Source organism: Sceloporus occidentalis, unplaced genomic scaffold (assembly GCF_023333645.1).
Source record: "Sceloporus occidentalis isolate IW3139 unplaced genomic scaffold, rSceOcc1.0.p SCAF_6, whole genome shotgun sequence".
Taxonomy (NCBI): Eukaryota; Metazoa; Chordata; class Lepidosauria; order Squamata; family Phrynosomatidae; genus Sceloporus; species Sceloporus occidentalis.
In genome coordinates this window covers 58,849,165-58,875,452 of record NW_028316986.1, presented here as the reverse complement: position 1 = coordinate 58,875,452, position 26,288 = coordinate 58,849,165, and the positions used below count along the sequence as shown (strand labels likewise).

The 26,288-nt window shown below is 40.0% G+C and overlaps 1 protein-coding gene across 5 annotated transcripts in view; it reads left to right on the top strand.

The window, feature by feature from the left end:
• PRKD3 (protein kinase D3) overlaps nt 1-26,288 on the top strand; it is an 85,946-nt gene that overhangs the window by 11,957 nt on the left and 47,701 nt on the right. Inside the window, exon 2 of one of the 5 annotated variants that reach the window (XM_089529771.1) lies at nt 16,281-16,404. The exons of the other annotated variants lie outside the window; for them this stretch is intronic. The gene's annotated coding sequence lies outside the window, so the exon portion shown is untranslated. The remainder of the gene's footprint in view (nt 1-16,280; nt 16,405-26,288) is intronic. 5 annotated transcript variants of the gene reach the window in all.

Genomic DNA, 26,288 nt, shown 5'->3' with positions numbered 1-26,288 from the left:
GTTTATACATATTACCTTTCAATTCTTGAGTTATGCTTATGCAGTGTGCTAAAGTTGCATTGCTTCTATTATACTGAAGAATGGCATCTTACTTTTGTTGAAAAGAGTTGGATGCTGTTATACCAATGGTCCAGAGCCATTTCAGTTAGATGAAGAATAGAGATTTAAAATGCATTTGTGGAATTAAATAGTGTCTCCTTGTAAATTCAATGTAAAAGAAAGAAATATAGCATACTAAACTATCTACTGTCAGCCCTCCTTATCCACGGATTTTTTAATCCACAATTCAAGCATCCACAGTTTGAAAATACTGAAAAAAAGTATTAATTCCAAACAGCAAATCTTCATTTTCTATTTTATATAAGGGGCACCATTTTGCTATGCCATTGTATTTAATGGGACTTGAGCATCCACGGATTTTGGTATCCACGGGGGATGCTGGAACTAAAACCTAGCAGATAACAAGGACCCACTGTATTTTAATAAATGACATAGAAGCTAAACAGACCAGCCAAAAAGGCTGGTGTTGGGATGGAGTGGGTCATGGCAGCTGCACGCCCTGACTCCACCCTAAGCTGCTGTCACTCAGCGTGAGGTTGCTGCAGCCCCGATCCAGCTCTCAAAGGGGCGGCAACAAGCCACTCCTTTGGGGCCTTCTGTTTTACCCCATAGAGAGCTACCTGCTCTTGGGAGAGATAATACTTCTTTTCACCGTAAGACCAAGTAATAACAGGATTACCGAATGGGCTACATATACTGTATCTTGGTGAGTTTGTTGCATCAGGCTAGGATTTGCCTTCAAGGTGTCAAAACAATTTTTTTCTAAGGATTGTGAGTCCCATTGAGTTAAGTGCATGTGAACTTGCAGGCTGGGAATAAGTCTATGATCCGACTGCAGGGCCTCTACCTGCTTACTTGGAACATAGTCTTGTTGAATTTGACAGCATCTGTGTTCCTGAAAGTCTCAAGCTTTGTTATGGATCTGCTGCTACATCATGCCTTCCTTTCCAGCCAGTGTTCAATGAGATCTACTTTTGCCACTTTAGGGAATGTTTTAAAGTAAAGTGTCTTTTAGAGGCTGCTCTGGGCCAGATCACAGCTGACAGAGTTTAAGGAGGAAGAACAAAGTTTTAAAATCTTTTTCAAGACATCAAGAAGTTCCTGAGTTAAGCTTCACTTATCCACTTTTTTGGAGGCACAGTGTGGAGTTGTTTCCTTCTCCCAACAGTACTTTTTCCATTGTCCCCAATTACTTGGAGCTCAAGGTGTAGTATATCACTACAGCTTTCTGGAGGTGGTGAAGGCAATTTGAACTTTTCAGCTTTTCTCCTCCAGGGAGAAACTGAAAAGCATAATAGAGGCACCTCCTGCTTCACATGGACCTAGTCACCAATCCAAGTGATTCCTTCACTTTGTCTTCCTCAGTCACTGAGGAACTGAATTAACATTAAAAACCAGCCAAAATACAGAGTATAAGTACAAAATGGCAGTGGGTATCATCCAGCAATGCTCAGTTTAACATATAAAGCTGACCCTTTCTTTTTTGCAGTCATGCAATGTTTCATGTGAATTGCATGTCTTTGCCATCAGTCCAAAACACACTGCAGAAATAATCCAGTTTGAGATCGCTTTAACTGCCCTGGCTCAATGCTAGGGAATTCTGGGAAGTGTAGTTTTGTGAGACATTTAGTCTTCTCTGTGAGAGAGCTCTGGTGCCACAATAAACTACAATTGCCAAGATTCCCTAGCACTAAGCCAGGGCACTTAAAGCGGTCTCAAACTAGGTTATTTCTGAAGTCTGTTTTGGGCCATCCAGAAGTGTTAATTCTCACAGAAAGCTGAGCTCATAGTACCATTGTCACTACACATGCACAGTGCAGGAGAATGCATTTGTAGTGTTGACTGGCAAGGGTATGAATCAGTGATGTATTGTGATCTGTTTGCAGTGTTCTCTTTCTGTGTTACTCCCTCACTGTGTTACTCACTTTGATTCAAGTGAAAGATAATAACATAAGAAACTACTATGTGGGGGCTATAAGAGATTGGTAGAGCTTAACTCTGCTTCCCTAAAGTAACAATTTGTATAGAGGTCTGTGTCTGCGTTAAGGTATTCTGATCCTTTATTAGTTTATTTACTTAATGAATTCATATCTGTCACACCTTTTCTCTTGGATTGGCTTTTTTAGTTTATGTTTACCTGTCTGGTTGGTAGCCTCTGCTTGAATTGGCACTCCAAATTTAGAAACACATAATATTCAGAGCAATTGCACTGTAAAATGGCTAGAACTTCAGAGTCTAGTCTTGTCCATTCCAGTTGGTGTTAGTGCAGCTGTATGTGCATGAGTCTCTGATTATGCCAGTAGCAGCTGCAGAATAAGCACATGTCTTCTGCAGGCAAAAAAAACCTTTTGGTCAGGAAATAGGGAGGAGGGTGTCTTATTTATGGTGGATTTCTGTTCATAAGTACTATTCCAGCTGGTGCACAGGTGGCAGTACAACTCCAAGAGCACAGACGGATCTCATAAGTAGATCTGATCCTTGGCCAGGAGACATCGATAGGTCTGAGAACAAAGACCTAAAATCAGATTGTATATATTTTATATCAGTATGGTCTAACATGAAAGCATTCATCTGCCAAGCAGGAGCTGGTAGCAGTCATGTTAGAATTCAACAATTTTAAAGGCCTGCCTATCTATGGTATTCCATGGGTGGCAGAAGTTTTCTCATTGGAATTGATTTGTCCATCAACATTATGGCAATTTGGGGTCACAATTTGTGATAGATTTTTTGTATTTCTGGTTTGAAAATACTTGGCTGCAAATATGAGAGCCACCATATAGTGGTGTAGTGGCTTGAGTGTTGGACTGTGACTTTGGAGGTCAGGGTTTGATTTTATGTTGGTCATAGAAACCCATTGGATGACCTTGGGCAGGTTACACATCCTCAGGCCTAAGAAACCCCCATGATAAGTTCACCTTAGTGTCACCATAAGTTAGAAATTACTTGAAGGCACACAACAACAAATATGTGGCTGCATCCGACACTATTATTGCACTCGTGGAAGCAGCTTCTCTGAGTACCAGCAGGAAGAAACAATCTCCTTTTTCTTCTGTACCTCCCAACCCCTAAAAACCTTTTCCAAGAGATTGACAAACTCTCTGGTACATGTTTTTGGCACTAGAAAGAGCTACAGTGTGGGGGGAGGGAGGAAGAGGGGGATAAAGATCTCAATCCTAACACAATTGTAATGTTGGATTTAGGATTGTGCGCATGTATGTATGTATGTATGTATGTATATATCCTACCCTTATTTGGAGCAGCTCAGTATAACATTTTAAATTTCATTTGTTTTATCCTAACAACTCTATGAATTAGGCAGAAAGAGAGTGTGACCTCTGAATTACTGAATGAGTTTTTTAACTAAGGGGTTGAGCAGATAGGCATGGCACAGGCTAGATCCTAACCTGAATTGGTCCATGGTCCGGTGCAAAGATTGATGGCTGTTTAAATGCCTATCCATCCCTGCACCATGGATGTGGAAATGGGGCACCTGACTGCACCCACGTGGCCAGGCATCCCCTTTCCACATCAGACATGGCCATGGGATCTTCTTAGTAGTGGCAATGGCAGAGAAATGTAAGGGGCACTCAGGGTCATCCACTGTGCTGGGGGTTGTGGTAGAATTTCTGAGAAACTCTACAGCAAATTGTGGGGCATTTTGACCTGCTCTAAGGCCCCTTTGCATTGGGGTTGGACTCAGACTGCATCTGGTGAGCCTAGTCCCGGTCTGGGGGCATTGGCCTGCATTGTCTAAACAGGTCAAGGCAAGGTCGTGGTGAATATGGGCCTTTTGACCCATGTGGAAATTGGGTCTAGCTCTTATCTGATCCAAGTTGAATCTACCAGGCTATACAGTCTGCCCTTCTTATACACGGATTTTTTATACACTGATTCAAGCATACACAGTTTGAAAATGTTCCAAAAAAGTATAAATTTACCTTGATTTTCCATTTTTTATAAGGGACACCATTTTGCTATGTCATTATATTTAATGGGACTTGAGCATACACAGATTTTGTTATACATGGGGGATCTTGGAACCAAACCCCAGCGTATAACAAGGGTCCACTGTACTACTCCTTTTTGTGTGTTACTTGCCTAAAGGACACTCATGCATAAAAGTGGCATTGGCTCTTACCTTCCAGGTTCATCTGGCTGAATTAGACATTTGAAAAAATAAATCTAAGCAGTTGATCTTACATGGGTGCTTTCTATTCAGATATCCGCAAGAGCAGCAGTATGATCCTGCTGTTCTTTTTATTCATGGCTTTCAAATGGAATGTGTGAGGAGAACCATTGATGTTTCTCTCTAATCAGTTTTGGTATCTTTTGAGCTTTTGGTTCAGCTTTATAAATTTATTCTCAAAAAGATTTCTGGGTATCTTGTGGGAAATGTTCTTGAATGTTGCTAATATCAAACTTTTAATCCTGGGAAACACCAGTTCAAGTGAATTTTATGTTTTATTTTCTTAATTCATTACCTATGTTAACTGTTTAATTGCGTAGTAGTATTGGTATTGGAATGGTTAGTGTTCGAAAAGAAATCATGGGATGAATTCTAATGTAAAGTTTAGCTTCACTGATGTGGTTTTTCTTTCTTTTTTAATGCATTGTAGAGAAATGCATGAGGGAAAGATCAGGTTTTGAGGGAGGATGTAGCTGAATGCTTTCAAAATGCTAAGTATATAGGAATTTGTACACTTTAATGAAGATTCTTCTTAGGCACGGGTGGACAGTTGTGGAGGAATCATTGGCTAGTTTTTAAGCCAGTGCCCCATGTTATGCTGCAGTCCACATAACACAGGGTAAAAATAGCTGGAACTGGGACCTGTAAGTTACTTCCAGTTTTGGTTCTAGCCAGTTTCCAGCCATTTTTTTCTATGGTGAAATGGTATTGGGAGGGTAATTTATGTGCTTTTTTGTACTGGCAACTTCTGGTGGTTTTTGAGAGTGGTATCTTATGTTTCTGGGAAAACCTGGTTCTCCAAAGTTTTTTTGACAGGGAGTTTAGGATTCTGTTGCAAGTTAGGGACTGTTGGTCATGTGAAAAAGTCCTTTGAGTCACCGTTTCCCCTCCTCTGCTCATCACTTCTTACTCTTAGTATGAGGAGGCCTAAAAAAGAAAACACATACAACTTCCAAGAATAGAGACTTTATATATTTCTATAAAGAAATCATTCCAAATGTACTATGGTAGTTGACAGAAGTTGTTTGGGCACTGAACTGTGACTCTGGAGAACAAGGTTTGAGTCCCCACTCGGTGACCCTGGGCAAATCACGCACACTCTCAGCCTCAGAAGATGACAACCCATCTCTGAAGAAGCTTCCCAAGAAAATCCTGTGATAGGGTCACTGTAAGTTGGAAATGACTTGAAAACATACAACAACAACAATGGTAACAAACATTGCTTTGATGCAAAAAAGCTCTCAAGAAACTGACCTTTTTAATTAAAAAAGCTTTAAAATATTTGGATCACCTACATGCTTCTTCGTCAAGATAATAGGGCACTTTACCATTACACAGTTATAAACACTATGATTCCATTTTAACTGCCATGGCAACTTCCTATGAAATCCTAGAATTTACAGTTTAGGGAGAGGTATTTAAAATTCTCAGCCATGGAGATTTGGTGCTTCACTACAGTTCCATAGGATGTTGTCACTGCAGTTTAAATGAATATAATATAATTATATGGTGTGAAAGGTTCCTTATCCCTTAGGAGCAACTAGTGTGCCTTGCATAAGCAAACATATTTTGTAAAATGTGAAATTAAATGGGTCAAACCCTTACGATCAGGAATCTCTTTGTTCCGTGTTTGTTTTCTTGAACTACCTGGGCTACTGTATGTTGACCCGATGATGATGATGATGATAATTTATTTATAGGTCATCCAATCACAAGGAATTCGGGCGGGTTACAGCAATAAAAATACAGAGAATACAATAAAATAAAATACAATAAGATAAGATAAAAGGCAGTGACGTAAGTCACAGAATTTACAGCTAGACCTGATGGACCCTATGCTTCTATAATGTCTTTTTGAGGTGTTTGTGTACTGTAACATACTGTAAGTTGCAGCTAATGTTTTAGCAAGCACTAAGTGGAGACATTTTGGTGACAGAGCTGGAGATAAATCAAAGTGTTTTAATGCTAACCTGATACTTGTTTTGTAATCTTGGATCAGTATTAGCAATGATTTTTTTCCCTGCATATCTGTCACTTCCCCATTCCAATCTGAAAATAATTAAGCTATCTCTGTTGAAATGTATCAACTTTTGCTTGCTTTAGTCTTCTGCTTCCTTAGGATCTCATCTTCATGCCCTCCAAGATGGTAGAATTCAAAGATACAGCCGTGTTAGTCTGGAAAATCTGTATGCAAAAGTATTTTGTAGTACCTTCTTTTTCCATCATGCCTTCTAAGTTCTAGCTGCTTCCTGAAACGTTCTCTTCCCTTTTACTACAGCTGACAGTCAAAAAGGAGCAGAACAAGAAAATAAATATAATACATAGATTTTGCCAAGTTAATGCTAATGCACGTCTAATGAAGGTGAAGAGCACAGTATTTTTAAGTACCAAAGTATAGTACTTTTAATATGAAGTGAATAATTTTTTGAAGCATATGGAGATTACTTCATAAAAATTTGGACCCTATGATCTATGTCTCTGGCTCTCCAGGGTTTCAGATAGAAATCAACTTATCTGGAGATGCCAGGGATTGAACCTGGAGCATTCTTCACATATAAAGCATATCCTTTTCCAACAGAAATGTGGCCTTCCCCACAATGTGTCCTCACCAGTCTTGAAAACTGTAGGTACAAGTTAGGTTGTTCCAATCTCTACTAGCTTCAATTTGCACCTTATCAGTTATGGTAATAATTTTCTTATATTTTATGTAGCATAGTGGGGAATTCTGTTTTCTCTGATAGCAGTTCTTGATAACATTTCAAGATGAGAGACTTTTTAAAAAAAGTCATATGTGCACATTTTATCTGCTGGCTAGCTATTTTCTACTTCACTGTCCCAGTCCTGAATTAATGATTACAGCTAAGTTAGATCAAAAGTATTCTTTGTTTTCTTAAAATTTACTGTTGCTCTTTACATTATTCATCTCTCCAGATTTCCCTTCCATTTTTCATTGCAGTTCCAATTTTGTGTTATCTGTACTGATGTCTCCCACAGCGTTTCCTGTAATGGCTCATCTTCCCTTTTCTGGCATTCTTTAAAGTGTTGTTCTCCATTATCTCCTCTTTTGCCCAATCTTATGTGCTCTAATTTCTTTGAACTGCCAGCACTCCTCTGATTCTGCATTCTTCTGGTTTTAAGCCAGCCTCTCCCTCATGATTCAGCTTCATCCATTGCACTATTACAGCAGCAGTTCTGGCCTTTTCCTGTTATCCTTAATTAACTTCCTTAAAGTTAACTTGCTTCTTATACAACTATTCATATCTCCATTATTGATTCTTTATTGTATTGCCTTTGAGCCAAGTACAGTTCTTTTCCTGAAAGTATGCTACAATGCTATATGACTTTTCTTCTGTTTCCTTTTTCTTTTATGTTAGTGTCAAACTAATTACATGTATAGCAAGCACAGGAATCAAAATCAGCACTTTAAACAAGTGGGGAGGAAAAGCACAAGGGGTCTGATAAAAGTGAGAAAATAAATTTTAGTTGCTAAAGTAAATGGGTCAATGTGTGTTGGAGATGCTGTAGAAATGCAGTAATAAACAATAGAAAGCCAAACATAAAGCTGTAAAAGGAACTAAGTAACAACCCTATATTATACAAATGTAGTGGTAAACTAATGGAAGGATTTAAATGTATATAAAAACATTAAGATAACTTTGCAAACCTCAATAAACTATTACAAATTCACAAACACATTTACCACTTATGTTTCGGTGTGTATATATATGAAAGTTAGGAATGAAAATTGAAATGCACTTATCAGGTTCATTCAAATTGATGGCCATGGAGCATAGTGTGTTTTGTGTCACCTGTGAACAAATGATTCTGTGTGACAGCTTGAGAAATGATATGGTACTTATTTTTAAATATCTGAAAGACTGATGTGTAGAAGATGGGGTGAGTGTGTTTTCTGATGCTCTAGAGGATAACACTGCAACCACTGGTACTAGGCAGGCATCAGGGACATAGCCAAGGGGGAGGTCAGTGGGGTCCGGACCCCTCCTTCCATTAGATACAATGAATGGTGTGTGCCGCTGCGCCCAAGCACCATTATTATGTTGGCACTTAGTCTGGCTATGTCCCTGCAGGCATCTTACTTTAAGCATACAAATAATCAAACATTGGCAGTTAAGATTGTTGTACTGACACTAGTAAACAAGGAGGCAATGTAGGTTTTGCATAATCTGAGAGCAAACTATGTATTATGTCAGTTGAGGTTTATATGTTCTTACCTAAACCAACTGAAGTCACATCAGTAGAACTGTCTTTTCCCTATCTTTTATTCTCTGAGAGCAACATGGCAGCAGTTTATGATTGTCTCATGTTCCCAGGCTTCCATTAAAAGCCATGTTTTTCAGCTATGTTATGTTTTTCTCCGCCTACAGAGACATGGTTCTTTTTGATCTATCTCACAGCATCAATGTTGTTTCTGTGTGAGCTGTTTCTGCTTATGTCTGAGTACTGCTTCCCTATCCTTTTAGCTTATGTCTTTGAAGTTGCCTTCTATTGTTGTCTGTCTTTTTGATCATAATGTCTTACAAGCCATCTTCAAAGAATACATTTCAGACCTGACCTATCTCTTTTTCATCTTGTATCATGAATGTTAATCCCATTTTCCCCCTTGAACAATCATGCAACACTTGTGGCTTCCTTTATTTATAGCATATTGAATACCCTACCCTTCATCTTACAATAAACCCAGGGTTGTCACAGTACAGTTGGCCCTCTGTATCCACGGATTTTTTTATCCATAAATTTAAGCATCCACAGCTTGAAAGTATTTTTAAAAATATAAGTTCCAAAAAGGAAACCTTCATTTTGCTGTTTTTTATAAGGTTCACCATTTTACTATGCCAGTGTATTCAATGGAACAACCATCCACAGATTTTGTTATTCACATGGGATCCAGGAACCAAACCCCAGCGGATACCAAGGACACACTGTATTTAATAAAGAAAAGTGAGGAGAATCACTTTACTGTGGGGGATCTTGGGGAAGGCCCTCCCATCCGTAAGGCCCCACTCCCTAGTATGTAGAGATACCTTTTGTGCCATTGGCCTTCCTACTGGCAAGATAAGAAACAAAATGGGGGGGGGGGTTCGGGCTATGTGGCCATGTTCTAGAAGAGTTTCTTCCTGGCCACATAGCCCGAAAAACCCACAAAAAACTATGGATGCCATCCATGAAAGCCTTTGACTTCAAGATAAGAGACACTCAGGAAACTCACTGTCATCTCCACTCACTGATTGGAGGTAGCAGCATGGATAACTCTTAGTGACTGTATTGCCTGACGTGCGTCTTACCAGTGTGGAAGGGTGTGGAGCACATGAATCTATTCTGACTAAGGCATTAGTTGTATTGGTACTCCTGCAACCAGCACCTTGGCTGGGAGAGAATTTTCTCAGCCAAGGAGAGTCCTGGTACAGCAACTGGGATTGCAATGCTGTTCTAGTTTAGAAAGCGCCAATTAGACTAATGTCAGTTACAATGTGTCTCTTAGTAATGCTTCGCCCATTAAAATTTTGGCATAGTTTATTGCATATAAAGGGCCTTCAACGTTGATTTCCTGTATTTAGAAAGAATGACTGTATTTAGAAGGAAGGTGCTTCTAAAAATGCAAAGCTGGATACATGTTTTTCAGGCTAATATAATGTCACAGATGAAATGAGATTTTTCTAACTGGCTAGAGTAATTATTGATTGCTTTGTTTTAGAAGCTAAAATCTAAACCCAGTTGCTAATCCTGTCTGGATTAAATTCATTGAATCAGTTGCTGAATGGTAAAGTTATCACTTAGGTAAATTCCATTGATTTAATAGGTTGATTCTGAGTTGGGACTAGCATTTTGGATTTTGGCTCTGAACCTCAGTTCTGTACCTACTTACTTGGAATAAGTCCCATTGCTGTTTTTTTCACCTTGGGAATGGGTGCCTTTCTAATTCAGTGATGTGAACGGCTTCGACAGATTTCCCTCTCAGGTTCTTAAGCGTCTTTAAACTGAAGTCTCCCCATCTGAGTTGCTCTGGATAACTAAATGGGAATGATGATGACATCACTTAGGAGTATTGCCTCCAAAACCTTGCTGGTTTGACTTCCCAGGATCATGATGTTGGTCTTGTCAAAGGAAACAATTGCAAGTTTGCTACATTTAGTACATTGAAATCATTTTGGAGTTCCTTATCAATATGAATGACTACATAATCTTCCTTATCAACATGAATGACTAAATAATCTTCCTTATCAACATGAATGACTAAATAATGTAAGAGATTGCTGCATTGTTGATAACATCCTACAACTTCATATACATAGATTTACTCTGGAATTACTCTGGAAGTGTGAAACAATCTTGGACATATTGATTTTTAGGAGCTAAAAATATATGATTTTAATTAGGGAATTTCAAACTCAATTCCAGAGCAGTGTCATATCCACTTGATCCTGTTGGCACTCTGCAGGCCAAGGGAAATTCTTTTGTTGAAATGCCCACTTCAAAATTAAAAGTAGTCCTTTCTCGTTTAGTTATCAATGAAATGTTTTAAGTAGATTCCTGACTGAGAAGGCATGGGAGTTATTGGAACCGGGAGCTGCTTTCTCTGCAGGGCCCCTGTAAGTGTTGGAGCTTATAGATGAAAGCTGAAAGGAGCAAAACTATTGCTGCTTCTCCTGAAGGTCTAGTCAAAAATTGCTCCACTACCTCTTGCACTGAGGAAGCACCTGTGGGCATTACAGTGAACAAAGACAAAACTTGAGATCTTGCTGATACATACCAGAGACTGGAAGAAATGGTACTCAGCAGGAGGAGAATACTAACGGAATCTGTTGAGAAAGCCAAAAGGTATTTTCAGCTGAAGCGCTCATATAATAGAAAAACTTAAGTGTCACAGATATATGGGAAGTGTAAAGGCATGCCTGATGTTACATGAATGTTTCTCAATAAAATACCGGATTGGGTATGAAAATCGAAATAGCAGGAAGAAAATTCCTAGTTTTCTTCAAGTGGGATTTTAAAAAAAGCAAGGTTCAGGCATGTGAACACCTAATCTGCAGTCTGGATTGCTGCAGTTCAGACACTGAGAAGTCACCATATAAGAATTAGATCTTTGTCAAGGGACTGAAGTCAAATAGTTCAGTTATTTGGCTATTTTAACTGGCATTGGGTGTTACAGAGGAAGAGTGTTTGCCTTATGATAAATGTTTGAAAAGATATGGAAGCTGTCTAGCTGAATTTAAGGCCTCAGTTAGATAGTACAGATAGGGATCTGTATTTTTGTTAACTGTTGCTTTGTTCACCTGTGCCTGATCATATGCTGATACGGTTTCATTAGTTTATACTGTATTCCACTTTTCCACTGCGGGCTGTGACAAAAGTTGCTTACAATAAATAGCAACTTGGCAAATACACTGTATCTGCAAAGGAAAGAAATGTTTTACAAAATATAGATAAGTTCAAATAAAACCAAAACTAAAACAACAGTGGCTTGAGTTAACATGATCTAGACCAAAGAAGAGCATAAGAAGAAGGATATAGGCTCAGACCAAAAGTTGATTTAGTGTAGTATCCTGTTTCCCACAGTGTTAGGAAGGATCGAATTAGGGGAATTTTAGTTAGCTCAAATACGAGAGGCGTGTCCTAACAACGCACGCACAGGATCTTGTCCCTTAGTGTATACCAGAGGTCGCCTAGTCCACCCCCAAGAGAAAGAGACTAGAATGCCAATGAGGTGCAATTAAAATACGAACATTTATTAAAGCCACACAACAAAAGGGATCACATACGCGCACACACATTCAATACTATAGCAAGGGAGGGGTGAGTTCGGGGAGTGAAGGAAGGAAGAGAGAGTCACTGTTGGGAATATTTACCTTAGACGTCTTCTCCAAGGAACCAGATGAGATGTAGGATGGATAGTGGATCATGGCCGCAGGATCGGGGAAAGGAAAGACCGGCCGCGGTGGCTTAGGAGCTGGGTTCCGGGGGGAAAGCTAACTTAGAGGCCCGGTGACAGTGAGCTTGGTTTCGCTCAAGTGATTTCAGCAGAGCAGGATGCTCTAGGAAATCAGGCTCGGAACTGGAAGCTCAACAAGCCCAATGAAGGGCGAAAAGTAGGGTCCTTATATACTGCTAAATGTATCCTCAGGCAATGGCAGCCTGGCGGACAAAGGCTCTGATTGCTTATCTTTGTTTAAGCTGAAATCTACACAATGGTTGTACAATGCAAGAAGTCTGACACCTTTCAGGAGTGCAGATACCTTGATGGTTGAGCGGTTAAGTTAATCACAGACTCATTAAGGAGGGAGCCATAGCTATTGTCCTTCATGAATGGGTCCCTGCAAATCTGGTCTAGCAACTCCCAAAACTTCTGGAAAATTTCAAATCTTGAGACCATGCCTTTGCAAGGCTGCTGTCTACGTGGTCTGCTCGCCTTTAGGTTAATGGCGGCTTGCTGTGGGGTCAGTCAGGGGTCATGGCTTCAGATCGCATGGCACCCAAAATTTAATATAAATCCATACTTGGTAACAACAGTATCTGACCAACTGCCTATGGCACAAGCTGGACCAGGAAGCAGTAGCCCTTTCCCAGTCTTGTTCCTCAACAGATAGGCATGCTGTATTTGATTTTGAAGGTACTCTGTAAGACATCACAACTAGTTGTTACTTCTACCTTATCCTCTCTGCACCTGTCTAATCCACCTTTAAAGCTATTAAAATGCCAGTGACCCCCTCTTGTCTTATGAAAACCTGATCAACAATATAAAACAAGATCTTCTTATGTGGATATTGGTTAACATGAATTTAAAGCAGTCTCTATTTTCATCAGTTAAAGCCCAATCACTTGAAGGCAGGCTTGTTTACTTGATGTCCCTGAGTCAGAGTGGTTGTTCTGAATCAAAATCTTTTATTTATATAGACTGAGAATTGGAAAGTATCTTAGCAATGCATATGTGCATATACACCTTCAAGTCATCTGTTGACTTGTAATGATTATATGAATTTCATAGGGTTTTCTTAGGCAAGGAATACTTGGGTGGTTTTGCCAATCCTTTCCTCCGAAATACAGCCTACAGTACTTGGTATTAATTAATAAGGGCTGATCCTGCTTAACATCCAAGATCAGGTAGGATCTGGTGCTTTTAGGGTATTTAGGCCTGCTTAGCACTGCATACTATCTCCGCATTATCAAAATATAGATCATCAGAAAGATGTGATATCCAAAATCAGGTAGAAGTGCATATGACTTCCTTATTTTGGGTGATGCATCTTTCTGGTGACCTATATTTTGATTTTTTAAATATTTTTTATAGATACTTGGAAAACAAGTATATTATGCTAAAATCCAAGGCACAATTCAGCAGCCTTTCAAACGAATAAAAGCAAAGCACTCTGGCTTCATGGTAGGTTGTATAAAGTCTGTACAGTGGTCCTTTCAGTTGGGACTCAGAATAGGAGCTTGTACCCATTTTGGTACAGAGACACTATGCCATAGTGTGTCTCCTTTTCATTTTGGCTAAACCTCCCCCCCCCCCTTGAAACTGCTTATCTTCTGTCTTTAACATGACTTTCCCATTAGCAGTAGACAGGGAAGCTTAAGACTGTCACACACAATGTAGGATTCTCTTTCCCTTATCAAACTCTTTGAATTTACCTCACTAGTGCAAAAAGCCTTTCTCTTTAGCAGAAAGTGGGAACATCTGAGTTGAACCACCAAACTCAAACTTTCCATGGTGAATGTCATCTTAGTGAGCTCTCATGACTGGGCTACAATCTCTTTGATATATAAAAATGACACAGTAGTTGAAGGGTGCAAGCATTGTTTGAATGAGGGGCACACTCCATCATGGAATCATAGAGTTGGAAGAGACGACAAGGGCCATCCAGTCCAACCCCCTACCATGCAGGAAACCACAATCAAAGCATCCCACCTTGTTTTTTTTGTGGGGGGGTTGCCACTGTTTTGGGTCTTTGCATAAGCCTTCAATCCTTATGAACACCAGTAACACAGAGACCTAGGCTTAATTTTTTTTTAACGAGATAGTAAAGCTGTCTCTGGGCTGCACTAAGCTGCTAGAAAGAGGCAGTTCACATGATTGGAAGCTTTTCCATAAAAAACAAACAAACAAACCCTGTTTGCAGGAAACTAGTAGTTCTGCAGAAAGTTTCCCTCTTACTGTATATCTAACTTTCTGTATATTGGGGAGTGGGGGACATTCATTTGTTTGGAGAAGGATTTAAGCCAGCCTATGAGAAGTGCAGTAGTATGTTGTCTTTGTTGAAAGATATAATATTATGTTCTCTGTGGTTTGTAGACAGTTTAGGAAAGTTAATATACAACATGAAACAGAGGTTGTTAGAAGTATCCTCTGGATAGAGCATGGAACTCCCACAATCCCCCAGCCCTGGCAGTGACTCTTTTTCCTCTGTATATCCCTATAGTAGGAACTGCTCATATGCAATTGCCCAAATGTGTAAATACACAGAGATAGCCACACTTTAAGCATCAACCATGAGGAAACATAGCATTATTTCTAAACAGATGTTCTTGGAAGATATACACTTATTCTTGAAAGTCTTCCTCTGTGGGTTAATAGGTTTCTTCCTTTTATGTGGGTTTATAGGAAAGTGATCATATTCTCTACAGGAGAAATTTCATGGTAGCAAGACTACTGTCTTGACGTGAGTCTGCCTTTAGACCAAAGTAAACATAATATAAACCATATGATTAACTGTCGAATGCATGGAATTTCTTATTAAGCATGAGGAGGGGAAGGTCTAACCCAGACTGTGGGACCAAGAGATAAAGGAAAGCAGGAGTGAAAAGGAAACAGAATTATTTAGTTGTTGGTCAGTTACATGATCTAGGTAAGCAAGAAAAAAAAAGAGGCACCTTTTTGCCTTCATTCCATATATACAGTTTTATTTAGGGTGTGTGTGCACATCTTCAGGCAGGCCAGCCAGCTGTGGGGACTGTAATACCTTTTCAGTTGTGCTTCCTTTGCTCAGTTTATAGTGGTGCCCTATTCTGCCCTGTCTGAGGTGGTAAAATGCTCTTGGTCTTAAAATATTACTTTTGTTAATAGTGGTTTGAGAACTGAAAACTGGTTTGTGTGTGTTCAAAACCATTCCTAACTATGCACATATCTGTGTAGTAATGGTGAGTGAAGAACTAAAAATGTGTTTTAGGTAGGACACTATGGGATCACAGACTAGTACAGGTAACACAAAAAGTTTGAAATGCAGTGTTAAAGCTTGGATTTGACCTATTGATGCTGTATTCCGAAACTCTATTCCGGAAGCACAAAAAAGCTGTGGACCAAAACTAGTGGGCCAAGTGGATTAAAGTGGATTGGTACCTGTTTTATTGTTTGGATGACTGGAAAAACTGAATGTGATTATAATATTTCATGCTGCTGCCTATGTGTTTGAAATATAACACATAATAGAGAAGTGAGGTCTGACATAGAGGCTACTTGGTCAGAGCATTAACTTTATTATCAGGTTTCTAATTTGCCTTTAATCATTTAAAACCATAACAGGGCAGTGTATAAACAATAAGTGCAACATAACAATACAAATAGGAAACATGCTTGTGGTGCAATTTTGTATATGTCTCCTGAGAAGTAAGTCCTGTTGACTTTAATACAACATTCTCTCAGGTAAATGTGAAATGTGTGTATAGTATAGAATTGGTTAGAGTTTACACCTCAGTTTGTCTGAGAGATGATTCGACGTTGCATACAAAGTATCCCGTTTCAGGGCTTTTAACCTGAAAGCAATAAAGCTGGAATTCATGATACCCGTAGCACAAGATAAAAACCTTATGTAACTGTTCAACTGGGAGATGATGAGGTGAAACATGGTGAAGAGAAAAATATTGAGTTGCTTTAGTTAAAAGTACAGTCCAAAAATAAGCTACACATTATTTTTCCTGTTAAAGAGGGGTGTGGAATAACTTTGGCAGACAGAAGTATAGAGCTGGGAAAATATTATCATATTTTTTGTGCTCGAATGAGTAAGATTTGTCTTTTGCATTTCAGGTTCTGATAACCTGGACGGAATGATCAGTGGATCATAAAACTTAGCAGCAGAATCTGACACTATCCTACATTTTCCTGCTTTTTAAACAGAAAGAAATATACCTTAGCCAAGAGATAGTTTCAGGTAATTGTGTAGTTGGCCATCTATATCCAGGGATACTGAATCCACGGATTCAATCATCTATGGCTGGAAAATATTTTTTTAAAAAAATAAATAATAAAAATAATCATTCCAAATGATTTTGCCATTTTATATAAGGGACATCATTTTACTACGCTGTTGTATATAATAGGAATTGAACATCCACAGATTTTGTTCTCTATGGCGGGATACATACCGCCATATAGTACGTATTGTATACGTACTAGGGTTAGGAAGGGGCGGTGCTTCCGCACCCCCCTAACCCTAGTACGTATACAATACGTACAAGATGGCGGCGCCCCTTCCACATGGGCGCCGCCATCTTTACGTACTGGACGCATAGCGTCCAGACGTGTCGCGGCGCCTATGACGTCGCGAGCCCGCGCCAGGCACCTCGCGACCTCATAGAGGCGCCGCAAGAAGAAGCTCCGAAATGGAGCTTCTTTTTTGCTCTGCGCAGGAGCCGCGCGGTTTGACTGCTGCAGCTCCCGCGCGGAGCAAACGGCGGCGGCGGGGAAGCGCCGCAAAGCGGCGGTTTGTATCCCGCCCATGTCTGTGTGTGGGTGTCCTGGAACCAAACCCATCAGATAACAAGGGCCCACTGTATAATTCTAAGACATTGCTGTGGATAAGTGTGAAAAGGGATCAGTTTAGCACCTTTGGAAAGCCTACCTTAGAACAGGAGTTCTTGAACAAAAAAACTGCAAAGGAAGATTAGGAAAGAAACAGCAGAATTTGAATATACAGTTGTCCTTCCATATTTGCTAGGGTTAGGGGAACAAGACCCCCGTGAATATGGAAAAAACGCAAATAACAAAAACACTGTTTTTACCTGAGAGGACACCTCTCTAGGAATCTCTAGGTCCTCCAGTGCAACTCTGTGGTCAATGTCCAACATACACTGACCATAGAATGGCACTGGAGTAGCTACAAATGGGCTTTCAGTGCAACTTTTAGTTAAAGTTGACCATAGAGTTGCACTGGAGGATCTAGACAGTCCTAGAGAGAACATATTAATGAAATCGGTGAATAATCAAATCCGCAAATATCAAATCCGCAAATATGGAGGGATGACTGTATCCGTAAACTTGATAGATAGTGGATTGAATAGAGACAATGATTTCCTGGTACACTGCATATATTATAACAGTAGCTAATATCCTAGCCTCATGAAGACTGTCTTGGCCAGCTTGTTGTTGTGTGCCTTCAAGTTGTTTCTGACTTAAGGCAACCCTATCATGGGGTTTTCTTGGGAAGGTTTGTTCAGAAGGAGCCTTCCTCTGATGCAGAGAGAGTGTGACTTGCCCAAGCTTACCCAGAGGGTTTCTGTGACAAAGTGGGGATTCTAACCCTGGTCTCCAGAGTCATAGTGTTAGGAAGGATCTAATTAGGGGAATTTCTGAATTTAGCTCAAATTGCTGAGAGGGAGTGTCTTAACAACACCCTCGTGAGACCGTTTTCCGTGGTGTATACGAGTGGTCCACAAGAATCCCTTGAGAGACAACGCTGAGATAGACTGCTCCAATTAAGTTTAAATATTTATTAAAAAGGGAACACAAACACACAGCAAAGGACACACGCATGCACGCAATTCTCAAAGTAAAGGAGGGAAATTTGTGAGAGTTTTGAGAGAGGCAAATCTACGGGAGATACTTACTTCTGAAGGCTTCTCCGGGAACCCGATGTGGATGTAGATGATGAAAAGACATGGCTGCCAAAACATGGGGGCAAAATGGCCGAGGGAGCTAAAATCAGATCTGACGTGAAGCCAGGCTGTATTCTGAATATAGCACATCGGTGTGTGCTTGACTGAGGTTTATATAGACAATTTCTAGCTTCTGGCAATGAGCTTAATGGCTTAGCTGCTGCCAAGACAAAGGGTGTAAAGACCTGGGATTTTGTTAAACCAAGGTGAAGAATAGTCTTAGCCAGTGCACTTGGATCTGAACACATTCGGGGAAGGCAAACAGATGAATAGGTGGCCATTGACTTAATCAGGTCAATGGCCATCAGGTGTGAGGGTGAAAACAAACAGCAAGTATTACACTTGCACAACTTCAACAGGAAAGAAGAAACCCTCAAAGTAAATAAAGTTTGGCTACCAGTCCTGAAGGACCCCAAAACCAGGACTCAGCAAATGAAAATGAGAAACCACTCAGGGTCAGAGGCTTTCCCAGCAAACAATTATCACCAGTTAGCAGACACTAATCCTCTTTTGCATATCCTCCTATCCTGAGGAGGCCATCCACAACAGAACAATACACAGATTAACATGGGAATCACTCCTCTTTACCAGGGTCACACAGTACACACACACACACACACACACACCTCTCTTCCATGTTAGCATCCTCTGAAGATGCCAGCCACAGATGCTGGCAAAATGTCAGGAATAAACTCTTATAGAACATGGCCACATAGCCCAAAAAACCCACAAAAAACTAAGCAAGTATTGTGTTGGTTTTTGGAGGAGATGGTTTTTCTTGTCTAGTAACTCCCAAACTTCCTGTGGGGAGTTTCCAGTCCTTTTCTCTAGAGCTCCTACACCCTCTTTTGCAAGCTGCCTACATGACATCTCTGCTTTGGAGAAATGGCGGTGCTCTAGGAAGTCAGCTTGGGGTCAAAGTGAATACCACACACACTCCAAAATTTAATATAAATCTATATGCTTTAACAGTCGTCCAGTGTTCAAATCACTAAACCACATTGGTTTCTCTTGGCTAGTGTCTTGCATCTTTTTTCTAGTTCCCAGCCAGCATTGCCTTCTTGCCTATAGATGTGGAGAACCTCACATGCACCAAGTGCAAGTTGGTAGCACTCTTGGAGGAGAAAGTGCAGCAGCTGGAGTCCAGAGTAGCTACATTTCAGCATATTAGGGAGCAAGAGGATTTCCTGGACAGAACGGATCCAACAGTCTTGGATGGGGACCACACAGAGGAAGTTGCTGGGGCAGAGGAGGTCACTTCACATACACAGAAGACAGACAGCTGGAGGAATGTCACACAGAGAAGTAGGCCAAGAAGGGATTGTTCTGGGAGCTTGCAGCTAGAAAATCGATTTGAAGCTTTCCCTTATCGAGGAGAATGAGGAAGAGCAGCATGGACAGACTTCAGGGACAGAGCAGGGAAGCTTGAGAGTTCCACCAGAGGGAACAGTCACTGCTAAGCCTCGGAGCAGGCGTGTGGTCATAGTGGGGGACTCCTTGCTGAGGGATACAGAAGCAGTGATTTGTAGGCCTGACAAGATGTCTCGAGACGTGTGTTTTCTCCCTGGGGCAAAGTTCCGTGATGTGACAGACAGGCTGACAAGATTGGTCAAGCCTACTTTCCTTTTGGTCCACGTGGGAATCAATGACACTGCAAGACACAGCCTTCAGAATATCAGAAGGGATTACGAGGCTCTTGGTAGCAAACTGAAAGAAATGAATGCACAAGTTGTCATCTTGTCTCTTCTGCCAGTCGAAGGAAGGGAGATTAAAATAGCGGATGTGAACAACTGGCTCCACAGATGGTGCTGCTGAGAATGATTTGGATTCTTTGATCATGGGCTGTGGTTCCATCAGGGGGGGCTTCTGGCAGTGGATGGGTTCCATCCATTGGAAGATATTTTTTTTGCCAACAGGCTCAAGAATTTGATGAGGAGGGCTTTAAACTGAGTTTCGTGGGGGAGGGAGACAATATTATGGAACGCGAAAGGGATGGAGAAAATAGACATAGAGGAAACAAGACAAATAGTGCAAGGACCCAACAGTGGGAGGCAAAAAAACTTGCACAGGCAGCGAGTAAAGAGGACCCATGGTCTGTGATTTCTCTACACTAATGTACAGAACATGGGAAATAAGCAAGATGAACTCGAACTCCTAGTACAACAAAGCAAATATGATATAATAGGCATCACTGAAACCTGGTGGGATGAATCTCATAAGTGGAATGTAGAAATAGAGGGGTATAACCTTTTTAAGAAAAATAGGCCAAACAGGAAAGGAGGAGGAATAGCACTATATGTCAGAGAAATTTACACCAGTGAAGAGATCCAGGACATCAATACTGGAAGCCATATGGAGAGCATCTGGATACAAATTAAAGGGAAGGGAAACAACAAGGATGTTATGGTGGGAGTCTACTACAGACCCCCCAGTCAGATGGAGGAATTTGATGAAGTCTTTCTAGAACAGATGACCACACACTCAGAAAGGAGAGATGTAGTAGTGATGGGTGACTTCAACTATCCTGATATTTGCTGGAATTCAAACTCAGCCAAATCCTCAAGTGCAAGTGGTGGGATCCTTAGGTGGAAGTGACCATGTTCTCATGGAGTTTGTTATATAATGAAAAGGAGAAACCAGGCATACTCAGACACACATTCTAGACTTTAGGAGAGCTGATTTCAGTAAACTTAGAGAACTACTGGGGGAGATCCCATGGTCAGGACTACTAAAAGAGAAGGGAGTTCAGGATGGATGGGAGTTTCTCAAAACTCCCAACTACCATAGTGAAAACTGAATTTGTAACCTCCTCACCATACCCACAAGTTTTGCATGTCTGTTATGATTAACACGTACATACATCTGTTTCCTAGCTATAAAGCTTCTAGGCGCTTCTGTCCATGCATCTGATGACGTAGACTTAAGTCTAAGATAGAAAGCTTATACAGTATAGTACTACCAACTTCTTTCTCTCATTTAGTTTCAAAGGTGCTATAAGATCCCTTTGCAATAGTTGCAGTTTTAGCTGTAAATATTGCCTCTTAGAATGTGTTCTTTATTATTATTATTATTATTATTATTATTATATTATAAATTAATAATAATAAATAATAATAATGTGAGCCGCTTTGATTGTCTCGTCACAGAAAAGCGGGATACAAATAAAAGTTTTATTTATTATTATTATTATTTTCTTATATCCTGCCTTTCTCCCAACATAGAGACTCAAAGTGAACGTATGATCTTTGAACTGGTATTTCATGGCAAAAGAAAAAGCATTCCATTAATTGTCTTGGCCCTGCTTTCATTTGCCCATCCTAGTTGCTCTATAGTTAATTAAAAGAGAGTATATATGTTCAATGGTGTAAATTTGTGCCTAAAACAATGAGATTCCAGTTTATCAGACTTACTTTATCATTCATGATTTGGCTTTCTAAACATTTTTAATATATGGCACAACCCCATCTGTGTTTGGTTCACTTTTGAACAAAAGCTTCACTTTTAAAAAGATACTGAATCCCATAATCTTTTGATTTTTTTAATGTGGGCTTTTGGTTGGTGGGGGTTTGGAAGAATTGGTTAGACTAAGCATATGAAACATTACATGAGTCATCTGCTGGAAATGAAACATAGATCATGACTTTGCAAAAGGATAGAAAGATCTGTAGAATGTAGGCCAGGGTTTGAATCCCAGCTCGGCCATGGAAACCCACTGGGTGACTTTGGGCAAGTCACACTCTCTGATGAAATTTGCCAAGAAAACCTTGTGATGGGGTCGCCTAGGGTCACCATAAGTCGGAGACAACTTGAAGGCCCAACAACTACAACAGGAATGTATTTCAGGTAACTTTATAGCAATTCTTTGGGGTGATGGCAACAGGGAGATAATGGAACAAATGTAAAAGACTGCAAAAGTTTTACCAGGACCAAAATCCCTTCTATATACCTTCTTTGCTCACCTGGTTTTTCTATCCTTTCAGTAATTTCCCTCTCTTCTCTGCAGTTGTGGATAAGAATATCCTATCTTCTTCAGAACACCTCACCCATTTTTCTCTTATCCACCAGTTGCACCAGTTAACACACTGTGATCATAAGGGTGTTGGTTTGCAAGGGGGCCATGTCTGATCAGGGCAGTGAGGTCTTTTGAAGTCATGACCAGAATTGTACAAAACATAAAATAACTGATATAGAACTGTAGAGTCATATAAATGTCAATAGGGCTTGCACAGTGATCAGTTGTATGTGTATTTGTATTTATGTAGACTTGTGCTGTTACAAAAAGCAAGTGTTTTGAAAAAGCATTTCACAGGTGAACACAAGAAGAAATAGATTTTATAAAAATCCAAATTTGCAGTGATGATTTGTATGTAAAGAAGTCCTGAAAGTTAGAAGTCCTGAGAGCTGGAAGAAATTGCAGTGAACCTGGTGTTACTTGAGAGCTTTTAAATTCTTTGACAACAGCAGAATATGCCATAGACATGTTGGAAATGGTATGATGGAACGATAGATTAGTTAGCAAAGGCAGCAATTTGTGATCACTGTACTAGAAACATTTTTTTAAAACTTACAACAATATTTGCATTTTTCCTTGATGAATATTTAACTCCTTGCAGATATATGTTGTTCTCCAAGTCCCACTTCATCATCTTGTGTACAGACAGCTGTGGTGCTTGACTCTAGCAGTTAGACCAAAGAATGTGCTAAGCTCAAATATGCATACTTGCTAAGGTTAAAGAAAGTTCAGATGAGGTCATCTTTGAAAAGTTGTCCTTAACTAACTAACTGAACATTTTTATTTAAATACTAAAAGCACAGCAAACAAGAAATTAATATCCAAATCTAGAAATATAGTGGTAAAATTGTTGGCACATTTTTCTGTAAATTGTTAACATATGATGCAAATACTGCTTGAAAAATATTACTGTTATTCTTTATTGTTTGCCATGTTCATTAAAGAGTAATATTCTTTGCAAAAGATGATATAATTGATATAATTTTTGTTATGGGCAAAGGATAGTAATCCAGACTCTAAACTTGTTTCAGTTCAACATAGATTTAGCAGCTGTGAGAATACGAGTGGGATGTTTAGTATCTTTCATATAGTTGGTCATTTTGAAAACAAGAACTAGGGTGTCAAGGCAGTAAGAGGAAAAATGCAAAGGAGATGGATGAAGATGTTGCCTTGTTGTATGAAGCCAACCAGGCAACTAAAGTTTTTGTTTGTCAGTCTGTTTTAGGAGAATGTGATTGTATCTTTGGCAACCATTATTCTTCAGCATTTTCTTGACACCAGCTTTGACACAAAAGTTCCTGTGAGAGGTATCTCTTAGTGACAATAGTGTGTTTCTTCCTCTTTAATAATGGACTGCCAGGAGGAGAATGGAGGACTGAGTGAGTGAGGGCTCTTTAACACCTTGCCCCCTCCCCAGCCCCGGACCAACTCTGCTTGGGTGTCGGCCCATAAAGCCTTGGGCAATACTAAGAAGAACAGTATCTTGTTGCTAATTTTAATCTCCCCCTTTTTCAGGTTGTTAGATTGTAATTCTTTTATTGTAATTTCCTTGACAGTAATGTTGTAACTTGTGCTGTGTTTCCTTTATTATTTCATTGTTTATTGACATATGCTTGTTATTTTTTCCAATGAGGGGTTGGAAATAGGGAATACTTTTTGATAATTATTGATTTGAATGTAATAATCAGTGTTAGGCCTTTGTTATTATTGAATTGCTACAATATTACTGTTATTGTTGTTATTATGTTTTTTGCTATGTATTGCTATGTTATATTTCTTTATTATCTTATGTGTATTGTTATTGTTTATTGCTATTGCTCTGTATTTCCCTACTGTTGTAAGCCGCCCGGATTCCTAGTGATTGGGTGGGGTATAAATAAATTATTATTATTATTATTATTATTATTATTATTAGTTCTCATGATCTTAGAGAAGTATTGAGGGTCAGAAATACTAAAAGAGAAGGGAGTTCAGGATGGATGGGAGTTTCTCAAAAGGGAGATACTGAAGGCACAAATTAAAACAGTTCCAGTGAGAAAGAAAAACGGGAGGTGTCTCAAGAACCCAGGATGGATGACCAAGGAACTTTCAACTCAGCTAAATTTTAAACGGAACATGTATAAGAAATGGAAAAATGGGGAAATCACCAAAGAGGAATTCAAACAAATATCTAGCATGTGTAGAGATAAGGTCAGAAAAGCAAAAGCACAGAATGAACTTAGGCTTGCTAGAGAGGTTAAGAACAACAAAAAGGGCTTTTAAGGATATGTCCGCAGCAAAAGGAAGAAGAAGGAAACGATGGGGCCACTGTGTGGAGAAGATGGCAAAATGCTAACAGAAGACAGAGAAAAGGCAGAATTACTCAACACTTTCTTTGCCTCAGTCTTCTCAGAAAAGGCAAAGGGTGCTCAACCTGAGGATAATGGAGCAGAGGACAGAATAGGGGAAATTCAGCACAAAATAAAGAAAGATATAGTACAGGAATACCTGTTTAACCTAAATGAATTTAAGTCTGCAGGATGAGATGAACTACATCCCAAGGGTATTAAAAGAACTGGCAAATGTAATATCGGGGCCATTGGCAATAATCTTTGAAAACTCAAGAACAGGAGGAGTCCCAGCAGTCTGGAGGAGGGCAAACGTTGTCCCTATCTTCAAAAAGGGGAAGAAAGAGGATCCAAACAATTATCGTCCAGTTAGTCTGACATCAATACCAGGAAAGATTCTGGAGCAGATCATTAAAAAGAGAGTCTGTGAACATCTAGAAAGCAATGCCATAATCACAAAAAATCAACATGGGTTTCAGAGAAACAAGTCATGCCAGACAAATCTTATCTCATTCTTTGATAAAGTTACCACCTTGTTAGATGAAGGGAATGCTGTGGATATAATATATCTTGATTTCAGTAAGGCCTTTGACAAAGTTCCCCATGACATTCTTGCAAACAAGCTTGTAAAATGTGGGCTAGACAAGGCAACTGTTAAGTGGATTTGTAACTGGTTGACCAGACGAACCCAAACGGTGCTCAACAATGGCTCCTTTTCATCCTGGAGAGAAGTGACCAGTGGTGTCCCACAGGGCTCTGTCCTGGGCCCAGTACTGTTCAATATCTTTATCAATGACTTGGAGGAAAAAATTGGGGGAATACTTATCAAATTTGCAGATAACACTAAATTAGGAGGAATAGCTAATACTCCAGAGGACAGGATCAAAATTCAGAATGACCTGAATAGACTAGAAAGCTGGGCCACAGCTAACAAAATGAACTTCAACAGGGAGAAATGTAAGGTACTGCACTTAGGACGAAAAAATGAAATGCACAGATATAGGATGGGGGACACCTGGCTTAAGGAGACAACATGTGAAAGAGATCTAGGAGTCCAAGTAGACCACAAGTTGAATATGAGTCAAAAGTGTGATGCGGCAGCTAAAAAGGCCAATGCGATTTTAGGCTGCATCAATAGAAGTATAGTGTCTAGATCAAGGGAAGTAATAGTGCCACTATATTTTGTGCTCTGGTCAGGCCCCACCTGGGGCCTGTGTCCAGTTCTGGGCACCACAGTTCAAAAAGGACATTGAGAAACTAGAGTGTGTCCAAAGGAGGGCGACTAAAATGGTGAAGGGTCTGGAAACCATGCCCTATGAAGAACGACTCAGGGAGCTGGGTATGTTTAGCCTGGAGAAAAGAAGGTTAAGAGTTGATATGATAGCCCTGTTTAAATATTTGAAGGGATGTCATATTGAGGAGGGAGCAAGCTTGTTTTCTGCTGCTCCAGAGACTAGAACCCAGAGCAATGGATGCAAGCTGCAGGAAAAGAGATTCCACCTCAACATTAGGAGGAACTTCCTGACAGTAAAGGCTGTTCGACAGTGGAACACACTTCCTCGGAGTGTAGTGGAGTCTCCCTCCTTGGAGGTCTTCAAACGGAGGCTGGATGGCCATCTGTCGGGGATGCTTTGATCTGGATTTCCTGCATGGCAGGGGGTTGGACTGGATGGCCCTTGCGGTCTCTTCCAGCTCTGTGATTCTATGATTCTATGATTTGCTGTGTAGCTTAAATAATATTTTGCTAAAATTGATGAGACAGTAGGTGGGAGGTTGAGTTCCATATAATTCCTAGTCCAGTGAAAATTGTTCCATCATACAT